Genomic DNA, 23797 nt, shown 5'->3' on the forward strand with positions numbered 1-23797 from the left:
AAAACAATACCATTTACAATAGCCACCCAAAGGATGAAATATCTAGGAATAAATGTAACCAGAGAAACAAAGAACCTATACAAAGAAAACTACAGAACACTACTACAATAAACCAAAAGAGAGCTACAAAAATGGAAGAATATACCACGCTCCTGGATAGAATGATTTAGGATTATGAAAATGTCAATAGTACCCAAAGCAATTTACACATATAATGCAATTCCAATCCAGATTCCAATGACCTCCTTCAAAGAGATGGAAAAAACAATTACAAACTTTATATGGAAAGGAAAGCAAAGGATAAGCAAAACACTGCTTAAGAAGGAGAACAGGGTGGGAAGCCTCTCACTCCCTGATTTCAAAATTTATTACACGGCTACAGTGGTCAAAACAGCCTGGTACTGGTATAATGAAAGATACACTGATCAATGGAACAGAATTGAGAATCGAGAAATTAACTCATTCACATATAATTCATTCACTGATTTTTGACAAAGTACCTAAATATATTGCATGGGGAGGAGACAGTCTCTTCAACAGATGGTGCTGGCAGAACTGGAAAGTGATATGCAAAAGACTGAAACAAGACCTTTAACTCATGCCTTATGCAAAAACAAACTCAGAATGGATTAAAGACCTAAATGTGAATCACAGAATTACAAAGGTCATCAATGAAAAAATAGGGGGAAATGTGAGAGCTCTAATTACAGGGCATACACAGACTACCAAACATTTTGAAACACAAAAATAGACAAAATAGGTCAATGGGACATACTAAAAATGAAAAAGTGTGTGCATCAAAAGATTTTATCAAAAGAGTAAAAAGGGAGCCCACCGAATGGGGAAATATATTTTGCAATGACACCATCAGACAAGGGACTAATTTCCAAAGTATATAGGAACCTACAACACCTCTAGAAGAAAAGGACAAATAACCCAATTTAAAAATGAGCACAGGACATGAATAGACATTTCACCAAGGAGGAGATCCAGGCAGTCAACAAACATATGAAGAAATGTTTATGATCACTAGCCATTAGAGGGATGCAAATCAAAACAACAATGAGATATCATCTCACACCAGCAATAATAGCAAAGATTAAAAAAGTAGAGGACAATAAGTGTTGGTGTGGAGAGACTGGGACCCTACTACATTGCTGGTGGGATTGCAAAATGGTCCAACCACTATGGCAAACAATATGGTGCTTCCTCAGAAGGTTGGAAATAGAGATACCTTATGATCCAGCATTTCCTTTACTTGGTATTTACCCACAAGAAATACGAGCCATAATGTGAGTAGATATATGCACACCAATGTTTATAGCAGCACTATTTACAATAGCAAAAAGATGGAGACAGCCTATGTGCCCATCTATTGAAGAATGGATAAACAAACTTTGATACTTACACCCAATGGAATACTACGCTATCCTGAATAACAAGGAAGCAGCAAACCACTGCAAAACATGGATGAACCTAGAGGACATTATGCTGAATGAAATCAGTCAGTCACAAAAAGAGAGATACGGCACAGAGCCATTATTGTATAAGATTAAGAAAAAGCACCCACACTGAAAGGGGAAAAAATAAATTATCCTTTTTTTATTTTATTTTTATTATTATTATCTTTTTTGTTGTTGTTGTTGGTTATCAGGGTATAGGGGTTGGGGGATGGGGAGGGAGGGGAAGGTGGAGCATAGGATAGTGGAACAAAGTGTAGTTTGGTGCCTGAACAAAGTGTAGTTTGGATGAAAGCGTGCCTGAACAAAGCTGTTGTTGTTGTTAGTTGCCATAGAGACAGTACTGACTCATAGTGACCCTATGCACAACAGAATGAAACACTGCCAGGTCCTAAGCTAACCTCACAATGGTTGCTACACTTGAATCCATTGATACCCTCACTGGGGGTCTTCCTTTTTTCTCTAACCCTATGCCTTACCAACCATGATATCCTTCTCCAGTGACTGGCCCCTCCTGACAATATGTCTGAAGTATGAGAGACGAAGTCTGGCCATCCTGGCCTCCAAGGAGCACTCTGGCTGCACTTCTTCCAACACAGATCTGTTTGTTCTTTTGGAAGCCCATGGTACTTTAAACATTCTTCTCCAACACCATAACTCAAATACATCAGTTCTACTATCTTCCTTATTCACTGTCCAACTTTCACATGCTTATGAAGCCACTGAAAATACCATGGCTTGGGTCAGGCGTAATTTAGTCCTTAAACTGACATCTTTGCTCTTCAACACTTTAAAAAGGTCTTGTGCAGCAGATTTGCCTAAGGCAATACATCGTTTGATTTCTTGGCTTCTGCTTCCATGAGTGTTGATGGTTGATCCAAGAAAAATGAAGTCCTTGATAACTTCAATCTTTTCTCCATTGATAACAACGTTATTTATTGGTCCAGTGGTGAGGATTTTTTTTTCTTTCTTTACATTTAGATGCAATTCATACCAAAGCATATGGTCTTTGATCATCATCAGTAAGTATTTTAAGTCTTCTTCACTTTCAGCAAGCAAGGTTGTATTATCTGCATATCGTAGGTTGTTAATGGGTCTTCCTCCAATCCTGATGCCACATTTTTTTCTTTTTTTTCATATAGCCCAACTTCTTGGATTATTTGCTCAGCATACAGGTTGAATAAGTTTGGTGAAAGAATACAACCCTGTAGCACACCTTTCCTAAGTTTAAACTAGTGTTTCCATATTCTGTTCAAACAACTGCCTCTTGGTCCATGTACATACAGATTCCTCATGAGCACAATTAAGCGTTCCGGAGTACTCAGACTTAACAATGTTGTACAGAGTTTGTCATGATCCATGCAATCAAAGGCCTTTGTGTAGTCAATAAAGTACAAGTAAACATCTTTCTAGTATTCTCTGCTTTCAGCCAAGATCCATTTATGTCAGCAATGATATCCCTAGTTCCACGGTCTGTTCTGAATCGGGCTTGAACCTCTGGAAGATCTCTGTCAATGTATGGTTGCAGCCATTTCTGTATTACCTTGAGTAAAACTTTACTCTCATGGGATATCAAAGATATTGTCCAATGATTTCCGCATTCTGTTGGGTCACCTCTCCTTGGAATGGGCACAAACACGGATCTCTTCCAATTAATTGGCCAGAAAGTTGTCTTCCAAATCTTTTGGCATAGATAAGTGAGTGCCGCCAGTGCTGCCTCACCTTGTTGAAATATTTAAATTTATGTTTCATCAATTTCCAGTGCCTTATTCTTTGCCAATGACTTCAGTGCACCTTGGACTTCTTCCTTCAGTATCATTGGCTCTTGAGCATATGCTACCTCTTGAAATGGTTGAACATCGATCATTTCCTTTTGGTACAGTGTCTCTGTATTCCTTCCATCTCCTTTTTTTTTTTTTTTTAATTTAAGGAAAAGGATCATAAACTTTATTAAAAGTAAGCAAATGTATCATAATATGTACAGACAGCACATAGTGCCAATTTTATTTGCAGATATTATAGTATTACAATACAACTGTTATGGTGAAGTTTACAAGTTACACCTTTGCAACATCCTTGGCTAGATCTTGAACTAGTTCAGAATTCAGCTGTGGCAGAGTGCTGATATTAGCATGCTTAGATGTGGCATACTTATTCTTGATAGTCATGCGCTTGGTAAGCCCTTGGTTCACCATGACTATATTCTTAGCCAGGCGCTGCATAACAGGAACAAGATGTTCTTCAGTGTATAACAGGTAGTGCTGTAGAGTTGGTGTCCATTCACCATTATCGAGAATTTTCAGTGCTAAGCAAAAGGCTCCTGCTGTAATCTAAAAAGGAGGAAAGTGTACCATATCGTAGTCCAACACAGTTAGTTCCATCACATAAATGGCCAAAGTATGTTGTTCAACATCAACCTCTCCAATCTTGGTTGCTCTGTGAAGGAAGTGCAGTGGCAGAGGATGACCCAGACTAAAATTTAAAGCTCTTAGAATCTTCATTTCCATTTGTCTGATCTGGTGCTTTGAGTAAGTGTGATAAATCACAAAGGCAAAGTCACCAATTTCTGGAGGGTACATTTCTTCATATTTGCTTGCAATAAACATGGCAGTGACACCAACCAGCTGCAACATCTTCTTGGGAACACAGTTATTCTGCATGAACTGATCAATGATGGTAACAGTCATGTACATGGTTTCCTGCAGCAACCTGAATTTCATTTGAACTTGCACTGGTCAGTCAATTAGGATGGCTCTTATAGTTCCAGTGACTTCCTGACCTACTAGGTATTTTGGTCTGACTGCTTGCTCTTCCTCAAGTTTTCTCAGATAACCGTAGATATCTTTCACATATTCACTGCAAAGATTTGGATCAGCTCCATCTTCTGCATCCACATCACTCACTGCAAGAATTACATCAGAGAAAGCCTGGCACAGGTATTCTTCTGCAGGAGCACATCTGGATGTCTCCATTGGGCTGGGAGATGGAGTATCAACCAAAATAGGCTCAGGAGAAAGTTTTTCTTCTTTAAGAGGCTCAGGTTCTGGTTCAGGCTCAGGCAAAATTGCCTTTTCCAGAGGTTTTGGCAAGACCCTTTCCAGCAGCTGAAGTTTTGACCTCCTTTTTCAGAGGCATTTTGGCCTGGAGCTGTTCACTGACTTTGTTCCCAATGTCGCCAAGTGCTATTCTGGGTCGCAAGCCCGGCTTGGAGGTGGGACCACTGGCCATAGGCACTCTCTTGGCGCCTGCCATACTGATCTTCGCCTTGTTTTCAACACTCATTTTCGTGTTCCTAGTGATTCGGAGTGCCATGGCTTCCCCTTCACCAGGCAGCAATTCAGAGGAAGAAGCAGAACTGGAGAATCCCAGAATTGCCGGGGACCAAAAGCTACCACAGAGCAACAGCCATTCCTCCACAGCACACCCTCCTTCCATCTCCTTTTGATGCTTTATGCATCATTCAATGATTTGTCCAGAGAATCTTTCAATAATGAAAGTTGAGGCCTGAAACTTTCTTCAGTTCCCTTGGCTTGAGAAATGCTGAGCATGTTCTTCCCTTTTGGTTTTCTAACTCCAGACCTTGGCACATTTCGTTGCAATATTTGGCTTTGTCTTCTCAAACTGACCTTTGAAATTTTCTGCTCAGCTCTTGTACCTCCTCATTTTCTTTAGCATCTCTATGCTGAAGTGTAAGTTTCAGAAGATATTGAAGTCTTTGTATCTTCAATTGCTTTATGTTGTTGTTGTTGTTGTTATGTACCGTGGAGCCGGTTCTAACTCATAGTAACCCTGTACAGGATTTCCAAGGCTGTAAATCTTTATGGGAGCAGAAAGCCTCATCTTTCTCCCACAGAACAGCTGGTAGTTTTGAACTGCTGACCTTAAGGTTTGCAGCCCGATTCATAACCACTACATATGAAAATTGAACAATGAATAAGGAAGACCATAGAAGAACTGATTCATTTAAATTATGGTGTGGGCAAAACTGAAAGTACCATTGACTGCCAGAACAAAAACTATTTGTGTCTTGGGAGAAGTGAAACAAGAATTCTCCGTAGAAGCAAGGATAGTGATACTTCACCCTGAACTCTGGACATGTTTTTAGGAAGGACCAGTCTCTAGAGAAAGACATCAAGATGGAAAAGTAGAGGGTTAGTGAAATAGAGGAAGGCATCCAAAGAAATGGATTGGTCCAGTGGCAGCAACAGTGGCTCAAACGTAAAAATAATTGTGGGGATAGCCAAGGATCTGGAAGTGATTCATTCTATTGTACATAGGGTCAACCTAACTGACTTGATAGCACCTAACAACAATGCAACAGCAAGGTATGTTCTAGTAGCATAATTCTTACGAGTTGTGCTGCTAACTTCAAGGTTAGCAGTTCAAAACTACCAGCCATTCCACAAGAGGAAGATGATGCTTTCTGCTCTTATAAATATGTATAGCCTCAGAAACCCTATAAAGGATTGCTATGAGTCAAAATCTACTCCATGGGACACCACCACAACCACCATCTCTGGGTTTAGTCTAGGTAATACTGCCATGTATTTTTTTCTCAAAAATTTCACTGCTGTTATTGGTTCCCTATCCAAATAACTCCCTTTAATATTTTTTGGAAGATTGGTTTGGTTTTTACAAATTCTTTTAATTTTGATTTATTTGAAATGTACCCAATTTTAGTATTTTTAGTTCTCCTTTTTAGGTAAGTTTTTATCTTTCCTGAGCTACTCTCAGTATTCTTTCCTTGTCTTTGGTTGTGAAAAGTTTGGTTATAATATATATTGATGTTTTGTTTTAGGAATCTATCCTGCTTAGAGTTTATTCAACTTCTTGAAAGGCTATCCATATGTCTTTCAGAAAGTTAGGGGAGTATTCTCCTAACAACTCTTGGACAATATTCTCTATAGTTTGTTTGTCTTTTTCTGTTCTGGAATTCCAATCAGATGTAAGTTTTTCCTCTTGATAGTTTCCCACAGAAATCTTAGGCTTTCTTCAGATATTGTTGTTCTTTTTTCTGATTGCTCCTCTAGAAAATGAATACTGAGAGACTTATTCCATGTGTGTCCTGTGCCTGCAAACTACTGTATCAACAGTTGCTAACAATAACTCAAGATGTCCTTGTAACTCAATGCCAGTCTATAGCCTGTCTGTTTTTCTTCATTCTCACTGTTCTTGTTCAGTTTATAACTCCAGATGGCACTAAAATTGGCACTCTTTCTTATCTTCTGGTTCTCAATGTTCTGAAATCATCATCTCTATCTGCTTCATTTGGTCTCCCATGTCTCCGTTGCAGAAGGTCAACTCAGTGCATCTGCCTATTCCATCATCTTGCTCCAGAAGTCTCCTTCATTACTTTTATCCTTAAAAGATTCTCCAAAATTCAATATCAGTTCAAAATTCACAGAGGTTTTTTTGGTTTTTGTTTCCATTTTGTTTAACTCTTTAATATATGCTGTGGTTGTTAAGTGCCATCAAGACAGTTCTGACTCATAAAGGATGCTATGAGTTGGAATTGATTTAGCAATATTTAACAACAACAAAATATGTTTCAATTTGGCCGGGCAATGATCTTTAATGGTTTTGAAGTTATGTAATCACGCAGTTTCATAGTTCATTATAATGTGGGCATCCTCCATCTTGTGGGTTGACGTGGTCATCCTCCACTTCTGAATAGGGCTAACTTTTGACAAGTTGGTCTTTGGAACCTAATAATCCTAAAAAGTGAGTAGTGTACATGTTAGATCATTACAAAACCATCTTTCAAAGGATAAATGAGAGTAGAAAATCCTTATCACTGAATAAAGCAAGATAACTGTGTAATCTATTATCTATATTTTATGAAATCTCTCCACCTATCTTTCTACCTAGGACTTGGTTTATGCCAGTTGCCCCTCCCTTAGTATAGGAAGATATATGTCAAAATATAAAGAGTGGTTCTCTCTGGAGGGAATAAATGGAGACAAATCTATTTATTTATTAATAGTTTGTTTTTACTTGGCCTTTTAAATGCTATCAGATGCTTCTCTTTATGTTTGATTTAGTTGACAAGAGTGTTTGCATTCCTAAGGTGACAGGATAAGTTCTGTGAATAATATCATCATGGTATACATTTATTCAATTTTACTCTGTAAATATTTATCTCTTTTAAGGTACTTAGGTTTCTCAAGGCAATTTTTGCTTCTCATTAACTTTCTTCTTCTTTTTTAAACCTGTATCCACTTATCAAACAACCACAAAGTAGACATGATGATCAGGTCTATGGAAACTGAACAAGTAAATGGAATGGCCACATCATGGTTCAGACATTTCCATCTAATCCCCCAAAAACTAGCATGAAAGAGGAGGAGAGAATTAGAAAATCCAAGAAAGAAGACAACTATAGCCATAGGGAACACAAGTACTGAGAAGTCAACACTACGTAATGAAACACAGGGGCTCTTCAGTGTACTAGAAGAAGGCATAAGTCATGGAAACCCATAGAAATGCATTCTAATTTTGTTCTTCTACTTATTAGGGTTTGAACTTGACTCAATATTTTCTTTTAGAACTCTTCTTCGTATGTAACATGGGAAATGATTCTTCTTGCCTTCCAGGAATGTTGAGAAATTAATAAGTGTGATTTAAGCATGATCTGCACATGTTGTTGATAGGTTCCCTAAAGTCGATTTCAAATCAAAGCAACCCTGTATGACAGAAAACAGCTGCCCCATCAGGTTTTCTAAGCTGTAATCTTCATGGGACCTGATTGAGAGGGCTTTCTTTTGGAGCCCCTGGGTAGGTTCAAACCACTAGCCTTTCTGTTAGTAGACAAGCACTTAGCCATTGTATCACCAGGGCTTCTCATAATCTGTATATACTAGGTAATAAAGGAATGTTGCTATCCTTGCTTACATCACATAAAAATCCTCATGCAAAGAATTCAAGATACATCTCATGATTGAGACAGTTTAGACCTTTTAGCTAAATACATTATAAATGATGAGGTGAAGACACAGTGCTGATTTTTCAAGCAGGACATATCGATCCTCTCTTGTAACAACATCCTTTTTTGCAATAACTTCATTTTTTATGCTACATTATTGACACACAGATCTTGTGAGATGAATATTGATGCTATGAGATGCTTTTCTATTTTTTAAAATGTAACTAAACATTTTATTTTAACCTCATGCTTTCAAAATGTCAGTTAGGATTGGTAGCATGTTATCATTTTTCTTTGGAGAATAAGACTATAAACCTGTGGCAAATAATTTGCTTGAGGTTTATGGAGAGGTTTGTAATTGCACCTACAAGCTCTATTCTCCCCTTTGCTCATTCTTTGTGGTACAATTAGTGAAATATTCTGTCAGAGTCTGAACTAAAAAGGAGGGAAGTAAAGGCCAGGAAAAGAGTTCCCTCAGGCAAGTAAAGGCCAGAAAAAGAGTTAACCGAGGTCAGATGTTTATAGAGACCCTGAACAGAAAGACAATATTGGATACATAGAACAAAACAGGGCTGCAATATGGCATGATTGCTTTCAGAGATATCTACAGAATGTTGTTGTTAGTTTCCATTACTCTGATTCATGATGTCTCCATGTAACAGAACAAAATATTGCCAGGTCCTTTGTCATCTACATGATGCTTTGGTCAAATTTGTGCTCAAGACCATTGCTGCAGTTATTTTATATTTCCTAGTCTGTCTTAGAAAGGAGATGGCACATATAACTCGATGATGGCATAGTGGGTTATCCATTGGGCTGCTGGCTGCAAAGTAAGCAGTTCTAACCCACCAATTTGCTATGCAGGAGAAATGTTAGCCTTTTTGCGCTTATAAAGAATTACAGCTTTGAAAACCCTATACAGGGTTACCATGAGTTGGAACCAACTCAACAATACTCCACCACCACCACCATCATGCTGTCTTAGTCAAAAGCTCCACTAAAACTTGTCCATCATGGGTGACCCTGCGGTATTAAGATACCTGTGGAACTTCTAACATCACAACAACATGCAAGCCACCACAGGATGGCAAACAGACAAACTGGGTAGTGGATTTACAGAATACCTTAATCATAAAAGTAAGCATGGGTAAGAAAACGAATTGTGTAGATGAGAAAAATTAATCGCTTTTAAGCTGGCCTACCACTTGTCTGTCAGTTTTTTCAGACTGTGGTGGCTTGTCTGTTGCTGTGATACTGAAAGCTATGCCACTGGTATTTTACATATCAGCAGGAGCACCCAGGGTGGACCTCAAAATATAACAACAGTTATGAGGATGGTGTAAGAGTGGGCGATGTTTCATTCTGTTGTGTAAAGGGTCACTATGAGTCAGACCTGACTTGGTGGCACCTAATGGAGTCTTGGTGTGGCACTGTGGGTTAATGCACTGGACTACAAAGTCAGTTTGAACTGCAAGGTCGGTGGTTGAAGCTCACCAGCTGCTCCTCGGAAACCCTGTATAGGGTTGCTATGAGTCAGAACCAACTCGATGGCACTTAACAACATGGCAACAAAAAATTTCCAAGCTGGCAGAGTTGACCAAAAAGTACCGGCACAGGACACTTACCCAGGAGCTTTCTCCAGAGCCTCTGGGATGACGTGAGGTCACTCTTCTGAAGACTTCTTCATATAATCCCCAGTACAATGTCCTTTTTTGTATAGCACCAAGAGTCTTCCTCAAGGACAAGTATACAAACTATGTTATAAACTCTCTGGGTCTTTCTGCTTGTGTTCTTTGCCCCTACTCAAGAGCTTCTATCTCATTTTCCTTCAAGAATACAGTACTAACCTTAGCTATGTTAAACTTGAGTTCAGACAAGAGATACTCATGCATACCTGATGTCCTTATTTATTGCCTTCCTAGTAAAACTAGCTGCTGTTGAGTCAACTCCACCTCATGGACACCCCATGCATATCAGAGTAAATGTTGCTCCACAGGGTTTTCAATGGTTGATTTTTTAGAAGTGCATCATGAGGCCTTTCTTGCAATGGCCTCTGGGTAGACTCAAACCTCTAGTCTTTCTCTTAGCAGCCTATCTCATTAACTGTCTGCACCACTCAGGTACTTCTTCCTGGTAAAAGAATCAGAAGCTACATTGTCTAATTAGAGAAAACAGTCTTATGGTGAGACCTTGCATCTTCATTTGAACAAACTCCCAGATGACTTGATGCACAGTCCAGTTTTGAGAACTCAACTTGAGGTAAAAAGATTGAGTTGAAATTATAACAGCAAGAAAAAAAAATTACAAGCTCGTTAGTCCTTATTTCAATCTAAACCCTACAGTTTTCAGGGATTGGGAAGTGGATGACGCCAGCACAAGGATGAAATGAACATCTAGGACATTTCAGGAATCACAATTCCATCATTTATCACAAACATGAAATTTTATATTTGATTTCAAATCCAAAAATGAAATGTTTGGACAAAATGAACAATGCTAAAAATGGCAAAATACATAAATGCATGAATTAAAACATTTTTTTTTAAAAAAACTACCAATATATCTTGTAGCATGGATAATATGATTAACTGGTAATACTTTCATTCAATGGAAATAATTTTATACTATTCTAAATAAACACATACATACAATGAAAAATGTCCTAATATATTACAGGTGGAGAAATCAAATTATAAATATCATATAAAGCATTATTCATATCTGCTCAAAATTATATATACACAAATACGAAAATATTTCTGAATAAAGAAATTAGAGGTTGCTTTTATTTACATTTTTCTATTATTTTCTGATTTTATTTGCCAAAATATAAGCATACATACATTATTTTTTTACTTAAAATGTTACATTTATTCCTTTAAATGCTATCAGATGCTTTCTTTCTAGTTGAAAATAATGTTTGATTGAAGTGATACAGAAAGTAGAACAATGACATTTTAAAGTCTCTGCAATAAGTTCATGCTCTTAGCATCATTTACCTCACTTATCACCATAACTTCCCCTCAAGTGTCTCCACTTGGAATCTCCCAATTTTTCCATATCACTTTGCAAATGTTTGAATATGCATGTCAAATCATATCCATAATCTCCAATTTCAGTGATTCCCCATTAAGTACCAAGTGAAGTTCAACCCTTCATAGATCACCACAGTTTCCTCATGATCTTTCTTCTGTTAGATTTCCCAATCCAATTGCTCAATCCAACCCTCTATTCCCAAACTGCTTTAGAATCACCAGAGTACACCTGGTCCTCTGAACGCACAAAATATTTTCCACGTTTTTGTGCTGGTCCCATAGTCTTCCCATGAGCCAAATGCCTTTCTCCACTTTTTTTTTTTTTTTTTTCCCTATTATACTCACTCTTCAAATCTGCAAAAACACCTCAGAAATTACTACCTATATCACATCATCCTAAATGCCTCACTACCCTCCACCCGTACATTTTCCTTGTATCCACATAGCACATTGGTTGAACCTAAATGTACTTTGAAGTATTATTCTTTCTTGTCCATCATTCATAGACCTTCCTATGGTGGATCAAAGACTTTTAGAGAAAAAATTATCTTTATGCTTACTTTTGAATCTTGGATAATTCCTAGCTTAGTGCACTGAAGATTGTACCCAGTCAATTAAAAACACATTATAACTACTATGTAAAGGAGCTCTGGTAGCGTAGTGGTTACGAATCAGGCTGCAAATCCCAAAGTCAGCAGTTCGAAACTACCAGCTGCTCCGCGGGAGAAAGATGAGGCTTTCTGTTCCCGTAAAGATTTACAACCTTGGAAACCCTGTACAGGGTTGCTATGGGTCAGAACCGACTCGACGGCACTTAACAACAACAACAACAACAACATGTAAATCCCAAAATGTTAATAACCCACATAACACATTTCTTCCACACATACACTTCTTAGAATTTTAGGGTTAGAGAAATTTAATCACTGATACATTGATGGTAGTAATGAAAACTCAGTCACCCATCTGGAAGGCAGTTTTGGCCATGTCTTATAAAACTAAGTATATGGCAAAATATGACCCAACAATTGTAATTTTGGGTGATTATCCTAAAGAAATGAAAACTTATGTTCACACAAAAACCTGTATGTGAAAGCTTATACCAATTTTATTTGTAATAGCGCCAAATTGAAAACAAAATAAAATAGATGTTCTTCAAAGAGTAATCGTTAAACACATTGTAGTATATCCACAACATGGACTAATAGCAATAAATAAAAGCTGACTACTGATAAACGGAGATCAAAGGACACACCCTTCAGTATGTGTTTCCTCTCAATGTAAAGACAACAAAAATCCTCACCACTGGACCAATAAACAATATCCATATAAATGGAGAAAATATTGAAGTTATAAAATACTTCATTTTGCTCAGATTAACTGGCAACACTCATGGAAGCAGCAGTCAAGAAATCAAATGAAGGAAGCTCTGAGAAAGAAGTGTGACAATAGAAAAGGAGTTAATATCAAGGAGGGTATAAAAACTCCAATCATGTGGGGAAAACCAAGGAAACCTTTGGAGAAGCATTCTCACTGCCTTCCAGATCTGTCAATAAAACGTATGTTAATTCTCCAAAAAGAAAGAAAGAATTCAAAAGATGTATTGTGTTAGGTAAATCTGTTGCACAAGACCGCTTTAAAGGTTGAAGAACAAAGATGTCTGTTTGAGGACTAAGGTGTGTCTGACCCAAGCCAGGGTATTTTCAATAACGTCATATGAATGCAAATTTGGACAGTGAATAAGGAAGACCATAGAAGTAATGCATTTGAGTTATGGTGCTAGAGATAAACACTGAAAGTGCCATGGACTGTCAAAAGACCAAATAGGTCTGTGTTGGAAGAAGTACAACCAGAGTGCTCCTCAGATATCATCTCTCATACTTTGGATGTATTATCAGGAGGGATCAATCACTGGAGAAGGAGATCATGTTTGGCAAAGTGGATGATTGGAGAAAAAGAGGAAGACCTCCAAATGAGATGCATTAGCACAGTGGCAGCAGAGATGGACTCAGACAAAGCAACGATTGTGAGGTTTGCCTAGGACCAAGCAGTGATTTGTTCCTTTGCACATGGGGTCCCGCTGAGTCTGTAATGACATGCTGGCACCTAGCAACAATAACAACAATAACATTGATAAATGCAACAACCTGAAGGAATCTCCTGAGAATTATGCTGAGTGAAAATCACCAGTCTCTAAATGATACATATTAAGATTCTACTGATATAACATTCTTAAAATGGTCAAGTTATACAGTTGCAGAACAGATTAATAATCACTAGATGGAAAGACATAGATATTCAAGACAACATGAGAGATCTTTGTTGTGCTAAAACTATTTTGAATCTTTACTGCCTCAATGTTAATTTGATTTTGATATTAGTGTCTATAGTTTGTAAAATGTTAGCTTACAGAAAGTTCAGTAAAGGGCACACAATTATGTTAATCTGCAATTTTCTCAAAATTCAAATATAATTTTACAAAACCTATAATGCTGAACTTACAAGATCAGAAAATAGATGTGCCCCAAATCATCAATAACTAGTCCATCACTGTAAATTTTTAGCAGCATTTGTAAATATGATCACCCATCTAGGCCCACTTACCTGACATGTAAACTCTGCTCTTGACTATAACACTCATTTCTAGACCAGATGATAACTATGATATTAATGCACATACATAAACACAATAAAGTGTTGAAGAAAACTATATCAGCTTGAGGACTACGGTGTGTCTGACCCAAGCCATAATATTTTCAATAACCTCATATGTATGCAAAAGCTGGACAGTGAATAAGGAAGACCATAGATGAATTGATGCGTTTGAGTTGTGTATGGTTTTGGAGGAGAATATTGAAAGTGCCATGGGTTGCCAAAAGAACCAACAGATGTGTGTTGGAAGAAGTGCAGCCAGAGTGCTCCTTGTAGGCCAGGATGGCCAAACTTTGTCTCTTATACTTCGGACATATTGTCAGGAGGGACCAGTCATTGGATAAGGATATCATGTTTGGTAAGGTGGAGGGTCAGAGAAAAAGTGGAAGACTCCCAGTGAGATGGATTGGCAAAGTGGCAGCATCAATCCATCAAGGGTGGCAACAATTACGAGGTTGGTTCAAGACCAGGCAGTGTTTTGCTCTATTGCACATAGGGTCGCAATGCATCAGTACTGACTCAATGGCACCTAACAACAAAAACAACACGCACAATGTACACACACTCACAAACACATCATGAAAGACTGCTTGTCATAGGTCTTCATAAGGCAGGGATAAGAATGATAGTGAAGATCATTCACAGTTTATCTCATAGTATTTGAAGTTGAGAAAAAAGAACAACAGTGATATGTAGACGTCACTATTATTAATATTGAGACCTTGTGTGGCACTGTAGGATAAGGATCAGTCTTCTAACTGTAAAGTTAGTGGTTCTAACCTACCAGTCACTCCTAGAAACCTTCTATAGTTTTACAGTCAGTTGGAACTGACTTGATGACAATTAACAAAAACATTATTGCTGTACTAATATTGAAGTAGTAATATTAAAATGGTTATTACAAAATACATTTACTAATATAATAATCATTGATGATGGACCGAATATATCCACAAAAGACTTTAAATACTAAAGGACATAGATATAAGTGTAAGAGACAAAGTATGATTTACAAACAATGATCAAGGGTACAAGTATGTACAAAGAGATTGTACTTGCACACCAAACATTCCATTAAAGTCATCTTCAGAGAAAAATGTGAGATTATAGATATCAATCAAAACAAAACAAAATGGAGGGAGTCAGGGCTTCATGGTGGCTTAGGGAGAGGTACCTTGTAGACCTCCACAAGTAATAACACAAAAGACTGGATGACTAAGATTCAGGGTACAATACTGGAACTTTGAACTACATGTGAAGAAATATTTAGAAAGAAGGCTTACTGCTAGTAGAATTTCTAGCAGAAGCAAGAAAAGTAGTGTTTTCTTATCTTTAGCTGCCGGTGGATACTGAGCAGCCATCTTGAATGGGATGGAGTGGGTGAAGGATCAAGGGAACACTCCCATCACAGGGGTCTGGCTGATCTTCAGAGATAAAGGTGTGAACATCTTTTTTCTGTTCATTTGTTTCTGTTTGTATACCTCCACTCTAGTGAGTAGAGGGGGTGCTTGAGCAAGTGGACAGCCCCCATATCCCAGGAGGGTTATACTACACACATGCACAGATCTGCTCAGCAAAGACCACTGGGCCCAGAATTGAAGAAGGGGGAGATATCAACAGGAAATGCTTAAAATCAGAGGGTTTCCAAAACAGCTCTGGCTAACCCTGGGAGAACTCACTTGGAGAAACACCTGAATAGGCATGAGGAAAGGAGAGAGAGACAGACAAAAATGGAAAGAGGTTGAAAATTAAATCTTGAGTTACTTCATAAGGAACAATGGTAACATCTTGAAATTTCTCAGATTGCCATGAAGGCAAGAAACCACAAAAGGGGCATTAAAGTCTTACTCATATTTTGCTAAAGACTTTATTTTGTGTGTGGCGATTATAGACTTTAGTGTCCAACTTGTTGTTTTTTTTTTGTTGGTGGTGATTTGTTTTTGTTTGTTTGTTTGTTTTGGTCCCCCTTTTACCTTGGAGGGACTCATACTCTCCCTATGTTACCCAAGAGATAGCAATTGTGATAATATAGCCAATCTACAAACATTTGTCTCTGTTTATACATTGGGTAAGAGCCAATACCAGCTACTATACACCTGATAGATAACTGAAACTTGTTAAAATTACTTTGAGTTGAGTAATAAGAGAAGTGAAAAGGGAAGCCCATCACCTGATCACACCTACCATCAGGATATCAGAAAGCTTAATAATATACCAAGCTACCTACATTCATCTAATTATTGAAAATATATCAAATTATTGAAAATACTCAAAAAGCAACAGAAAAGCTCAGCTTGTGTCCAGAAAAAAAAGGTAGTGTAACTGAAATAGATGAGGATCTAGAGGTAGACCTAGAATTCCCATTAGAAGGAGGGCAGGTTTCTGAACTGCCTGATAAGGAAATCAGGAGAATAATATTGAGGTACATCCAAATGTTTTACAGAGGGGGTGAGAAAAATAAGGAATAAGTCAGGAAAGTGCTACAGGTACAATCAAATAAGATAGAAATAACATTGGAAAAAATTCAAATTTGCAAAAAGAGGTCCAAATAAATAATAATAAAATATCAGAAATGGACAATATAATGAAAGGGCAAAGGAGTAGAACTAAAGAGATGGAAGCCAGAACCAATGAGCTGGAAGGCAAAAATGTCTCAATATTGCTAAAATAGAAGAGCAAGCAGAAAAAAAAAAAAAATTTAAACATGAAGAAAGTCTAAGATGCATGTGGGACAACATGAAGAGGAATAACTTAAGAATTATTGACATTCCAGGCAGAATGTCTACACAGGTGATAATTGAAGTCTACATAGAAGTCTACACAGGTGATAAATGAAGAGCTTCTGGAAGAAAAATTTCCTAATATTCTGAAAAATGAAAAGATAAGCATTCAAGAAACTGAATGAACCCCAAGAAGGATTGACCCCAAAAGAAAATCACCAATACATACAATAATCAAGCTCTCCAAAATCAAATACAAGGAGAGAATCCTGAAAAGAGCAAGGGAAAAGAGAATTGTTATATACAAAGGCAAGCAAATCACATTAAGCTCAGATCTCTCAGTAGAAACCATGCAGGCAAGAAGGCAATGGGGAGACAAATATAAAATCCTGAAAGAAGAAAACTGCCAACCAAGAATCCTCTACCCAACAAAGTTGTCAATCAAATACAACTGTGTGATAAAAACATTCCAGGATAAGTAGAAGTGAAGGGACTTTGTCAAACCCAAGTCAGTGCTTCTAAACATCCTAAACGGAATTCTTGGGAATAAGAACCAACAAAGGCAGAGAACAACCAGATATTGACATATGTGGCAGCACCACATGGAATTCAATCAACAGATGGAAGAATCTAAAACAGAGAAAAATTACAAGAATGAATTCAGAGGATGTGGGAGGTCAGTCTATGATCAAAATAATTACAATATAAAAAAAGATAAAAATATAGGAACAAAGATCTAGGAAATGAAAAGATCAGGTAGATTGCAGGATAAATTAGATATTTTAAAAGGAGGAAAAAGTTAATAGAATATAGGGTAACCTCAAAGAAAATTAATATTTCACAACATAAGAAGAAAATGAAAATCCAAGAATATGCAAACATTAAAACTATGAAGAAACTAAAAAGAAAGAGCACAAAAAACATAAACTTGGCACAGGAAGGTATGCAGAACAAGGAAACCAGCAGCACTGCAAAAAACAGCAACAACAATAAAAACAATGACAGCAAATAATCTATACCTATTGATAATTACACAGTATGTTAATGGAGTATATGCACCAGTTAAGAGACAGAGAGTAGCAAAATGGATAAGAAAACAAGATCCTTCAATATGCTATCTGTAGGAGGCACACATTACATACAATGACAAAAACAAATTAAAAGTTAAAGGATAGAAAATATATACCAAGCTACCTTGCAAAAAAAAAAAAAAAAAAAAGAGCATGAGTGACAATACCACTCTCTGATAAAATAAACTTTAAGTCAAAAACCAGCATAATAGATAAAGAAGCACATTATCTCATGATTAAAATGTCAATTGAACAAGATGACATACCACAATATCTACACTCCCAAATGAAAGAACCCCAAAATATATAAAGCAAACCCTAATTGAATTGAACTAAGAAATAGAGAAATCTACAATAATAGTGGAAAATTGGAATACACCACTTTTGAATAAAGGATAGAAAAACCAGAAAGAAACTTGACAAAGACACAGAGAACCTAGATGTGTACAGAGCATTCAACCCAACAACAGCACCATACACATTCTTTTCCAGTGCACATGGACCATTCTATAGAACAGACTATGTGTTACACCACAATACAAGCCTCCATAAATTTATTTACAAACATCAAAATACCACAAAGCATCTTCTCAAATAAAAGTGCTATAAATTTAGAAATCAATAATAGGAAGACCGAGAAATAAAGTCAAATATATGGAAACAGAATAACACCCTCCTTAAAAGCTACTTAGGAGTAGAACAAATAAAGGGTGGATTCATTAAAATCCCTAGAAACAAACGAGAATGAAAACACAACATGCCAAAATATTTGGGACACAGAAAAAGCTTTACTGAGAGGACAAATTATTACAATACACACACATGCAAAAACAAGAAAGAACCAATATCTACACATTAATACAACATATCCAACAATTAAAAACAGATCAGCAAAGCAAACCTACAGTCATCTGAAGAAAAGAAATAGCAAAGATTAGAGCAGAAATAAATGAGACAGAAAACAGACAAACAATACAAAGAATCAACAGGACTTGAAGATTGTTCTTTGAAAGGATTAATAAAAAATGAAAAAAACATTGGAAAACCTAAGGAAAGAAAAGAGGGAGAAGAAAACAACACACAGAAGAAACCACTTGGGTGATGACACAACAGAGCCAATGGAAATAAAAAGGATAATAACAGAATATTATGAAGAGTTGTATGCCAAAAAATTTGAAAATCTAGAGGAGATTAATATATTTTTAGAAAAACACGACCTACCTAAATTTACGCAGAGTGAAGTAGAAAACTTAAACAGACCCATAACAAAAGAAGAAATTGATCAGTTCATCAAAGAAATCCCAACCAAACAAAGTCCAGGTCCAGATGCCTTCGTTTGTGAGTTTTACCAAACATTCAGGGAAGAGCTATCACTTATTCTACTCAAATTATTCCAGAGTATAGAAAAGGATGAAAATCTTTAAAATACTTTTTGTGAAGCAAGCATAACCCTCATCCCAAAACCAGGGAAGGATATCACTAAGAAAGAAAATTATAGGCCAATATCCCTCATGTTTGGTAGGGTGGAGGTCAGAGAAAAAGAGGAAGACCCCGAATGAGATGGATTGGCCAAGTGGCAGCATTGATGGACTCAAGCGTGGCAACAGTAGTGAGGTTGGCCTAGGATTGGGCAGTGTTTCCTTCTGCTGTGCATAAGGTTGCTGTGGGTCAGTACCGACTCGATACACCTAACAACAACAACAACAACAACAAGCCTCAACATAATGAAGGAAAAAACAAAACCAACAATCAACATCACTCTCAATGGAGAGAAACTGAAGGCTTTCCCTTTATGAACAGGAGCCAGGCAGGGATGCCCTTTATCACACTCTTATTCAATATTGTGTTGGAAGTCTTAGCCAGAGCTATAAGGCAAGATAGGGAAATTTAATGCATACAAAATGGCAAAGAAGAAGTAAATTCTCTCGATTGGCAGATGATATGATCCTATACATAGAAACCCCTGAAGACTCAGATAAAAAAAACAAAACTACTAGACCTCATTGGTACAATGACTCTGTGTATTCCTTCAATCTTTTCTTGATGCATTCTGCATCATTCAATAATTTGCCCAGAGAATCTTTCAATAATGAATGTCGAGGCTTGAATTTTTTCTTCAGTTCCCCCAGCTTGAGAAATGCTGACCATGTTCTTCCCTTTTGGTTTTCTAACTTCAAATCTTTGCATACTTTATCAAAGTATTTGGTTTTATCTTCTCGAGCTGATCTTTGAAATCTTCTGTTTTGGTCTTGGACCTCTTCAATTCTTCCACTTGCTTTAGCTTCTCTACGCTGGAGAGCAAGTTTCAGAGTCTCCTCTGACATCCATTTTGGATTAACTATCAACACTCACGGAGCTCTGGTAGCGTAGTGGTTACGAATCGGGCTGCGAACCTTAAGGTCAGCTGTTCGAAACTACCAGCCGCTCCGCGGGAGAAAGATGAGGCTTTCTACTCCCGTAAGGATTTACACCCTCGGAAACCCTGTACAGGGTCGCTATGGGTCGGAACCGACTCGATGGCACTTAACAACAACAACAACAATCAACACTCACGGAAGCAGCAGTCAAGAGATCAGACGACGTATTGCATTGGGCAAATCTGCTGCACAGGAACTTTTTAAAGTATTGAAGAGCAGAGATGTCAGCTTGAGGACTAAGGTGTGCCTGACCCAAGCCATGGTATTTTCAATAACCTCATATGGATGCGAAAGCTGGACAGCGAATAAGGAAGATCATAAAACAATTGATGCCTTTGAGTTGTGGTGTTGGAGGAGAATGCTGAAAGTGCCATGGACTGCCAAAAGAACCAATAGATCTGTTTTGGAAGAAGTGCAGCCAGAGTGCTCCTTGGAGGCCAGGATGGCTAAGCTTTGCCTCTCATACTTTGGACATATTGTCAGGAGGGAACAGTCGCTAGAGAAGGATGTCATGCTGGGTAAGATGGAGGGTCAGAGAAAAAGAGGAAGACCCTAACGAGATGGATTGGCCAGGTGGCATCATTGATGGACTCAAGTGTGGCAGTGGTAGTGAGGTTGGCCCAGGATTGGACATTGTTTCATTCTGCCGTACATGGGGTCACTATGAGTCGATTCCGACTTGATGGCACCTGACAACAACAACAGACCTCATTGGAAGATTCAGCAAAGGGCAAGGGTAAAAGACCAACATACAAAAATCAGTTGGATTCCTCTAAAGTCATAAGGACAGCATTGAACAGGAAATTAGGAAAGCAATACCATTACAATAGCTGCCCAAACGAGGAAATATTTAGGAATAAATCTAACCGGAGAAACAAAAGACCCATACAAAGAAAACTAAAATACACTACTACAAGGAACAAAAAGAAACTTTAAAAAATGGAAGAATATACCATGTTCCTTGATAGAAAGACTTAACATGGTGAAAATGTGAATACTACCCAAAGTATTCTACACATATAATGCAATCCCAATCCAGACTCCAATGGCACTCTTTAGAGATGAAAAAAAAAAAAAAAAATGATTACAAACTTTATATGGAATGGAAAGAGTCCTTGGATAAACAAAGCACTGCTTAAAAAGAACAAAGTTGGAGGCTTCTCATTCCAATTTCAAAATTCACTACAAAATTCGCTACTGTAGTAAAAAGAGGCTGATACTGGTACAATGAAAGATACTTAGATTAATGGAACTTAATTGAGAATCCAGAAATTAACTCATCTACATACAGCAATCTGATCTTAGGCAAAGGTCCAAAGTACATTGAATAGGAGAGGGGGCCCCGGGGGAGATAGTCTTTTCAACAGATGGTTCTGGCAGAACTGGAAATTAATATGCAAAATACTGAAACAAGACCTTTATCATACAACATATATAAAAACGAATTCAATATGGATTGAATACCTAAATGCGAATCCTAGAATTATAAAGGTCATCAATAAAAAATAGAGACAAATTTAAGGACTCTATTATAGGGCCCACATAGATTATCAAAAATTGTGGAAATTGCACAAGCCAAAGAAGACAAAATAGATGACAGGTATATACTAAAACTTAGAAACTTAAGTGCATCAAAAGATTTCACCAACAGAGTAAAAAGGGAGTTCACAGAATGGGAAAAAATCTCTTGCAATGATATATCAGACAAGGTACTAATCTCTAAAATCTATAAAAACTACAACACCTCTACAAGAAAAAGACAAATAACTCAATTGGGAAATGGGCACAGGACATGATTAGATACTTTACAAAGGAAGACATTTGGGCTGCCATCAAACATATAAAGAAAGGTTCACGATAATTAGCTATTGGTGGCTGTGTGCCGTGGAGTCGGTTCTGACTCATAGCGACCCTGTACAGGGTTTCCAAGGCTGTAAATCTTTACAGGAGCAGAAAGCCTCATCTTTCTCTGGAGGAACAGCTGGTAGTTTCAAACTGTTGACCTTGCGGTTCACAGCCAGATTCTTAACCACTACATTACCAGAGCTCCTTAGAGAGATGCAAATCAAAACAACAATGAGACAACATCTCATACCAGCAATAACAGTGAAGTTCAAAAAAGCAGAGGGCAATAAATACTGGTGCGGATGTGGAGAGCTTGGGAACATTCTACAGTACTGGTGGAGATGTAAAATGTTTCAACAACTCTGGAAAATGGTATGGCACTTCTTCAGATAGTTGAAAATAGAAATATCTTATGATCCAGCAAGTCCCCTACTTGGTATATATCTACAAGAAATATGAGCCAGAGCATGAGTAGATACATCCATACCAATGTTTATCACAGCACTATTCACAATAACAAAAAGATGTAGATAGCCTATGTGCCCATCAATGGAAGAATGGATAAACAAACTTTGGTATACACACACAATGGAATATTATGCTACTTTGAAGAATAACAAGGAAGTTGCAAACTACCACATAACATGGATGAACTTTGAGGACATTATGCAGAGTGAAATTAGTCAGTCACAAAAGGACAAATGTTGCATAAGATTATTGGTGTGGTGCTGTGGGTTAATGTGTCAGACTGCAAAGCCTTTTGAACTGCAAGGTTGGCAATTCAAGCTCACCAGCTGCTCCTTGGAAACCCTATACAGTGTTGCTATTGGTCAGAACCGCCTCAACAGCACTTCACAACAACAATTATTATAAAAGCTTAAGAAAAGATACCAATACTGAAAGAAAAAACAAATCTTTGTTGGTTACCAGTGGAGATAGGGAGGACCCAGTAGAGCACAGGTTAGGGGATAGACACATCATAGTTTGGGTGTTGGGGAGTATAATATACAAAGAAAGGGAGGGCAATGCACAAAAGGTGGAGGGGGATGGAAGAACAAGGTAGATAGGGAACACTTAGGTAAGGGTTTGCATGGGCTAAATGGGACAGAGGTAAACAGTGATGTATGCTCAAACTTGAAACAATAGGGCTCTGTGGTACAGGGATTAAGGTATAGTCTGAATGGGTAAAAGAGGGGAAATAATGTTAAGATGCTTGACTGTCTTATGAATATTGATTTCATTTGCCTACTTTTGTGAAATAGACATTTGAGTGGGATAGAAAGGAATATTGGGAAATAAGGTTACAGAAAGTTCATAAACCCGTGCTCAGCCTATAGTTGATTGGAATACCTAAACACGATTCTAGATCTTGTCCGTGAAATAGGCTTCTTGCAGAGACTTTGTGTTGTATGGGACCTTAGCTGGAATCCTGAGCCTCATCTAGAACCTTCTGAGGTGGGACCTTCCCTCTTTAAAGGACAAGCAGACTAGCCCAGAGTGGCTAGAGGAACAGAAGATATAGCCTGAAAGAAAGACCAGCAGGAAATACAAAAGCAAAGACAGCAATCTGCATGGCTATTATAAGAACAAACAAGCTGTTCACTGCGGAGCCATCAAGTCCCTTCAGGACACACCCTCCTACAAGACTAACACTCAAAGGGAATATATGAGCAGGC

The 23797-nt window shown here is 37.7% G+C and overlaps 1 pseudogene; it reads right to left on the minus strand.

The window, feature by feature from the left end:
* Positions 1–3517: 3517 nt before the first annotated feature.
* Positions 3518–4772, minus strand: LOC102835347 (annotated as a pseudogene).
* Between the last annotated feature and the right edge of the window lie 19025 nt (positions 4773–23797).

This window comes from Chrysochloris asiatica, unplaced genomic scaffold (assembly GCF_000296735.1).
Source record: "Chrysochloris asiatica unplaced genomic scaffold, ChrAsi1.0 scaffold00108, whole genome shotgun sequence".
Classification (NCBI taxonomy): domain Eukaryota; kingdom Metazoa; phylum Chordata; class Mammalia; order Afrosoricida; family Chrysochloridae; genus Chrysochloris; species Chrysochloris asiatica.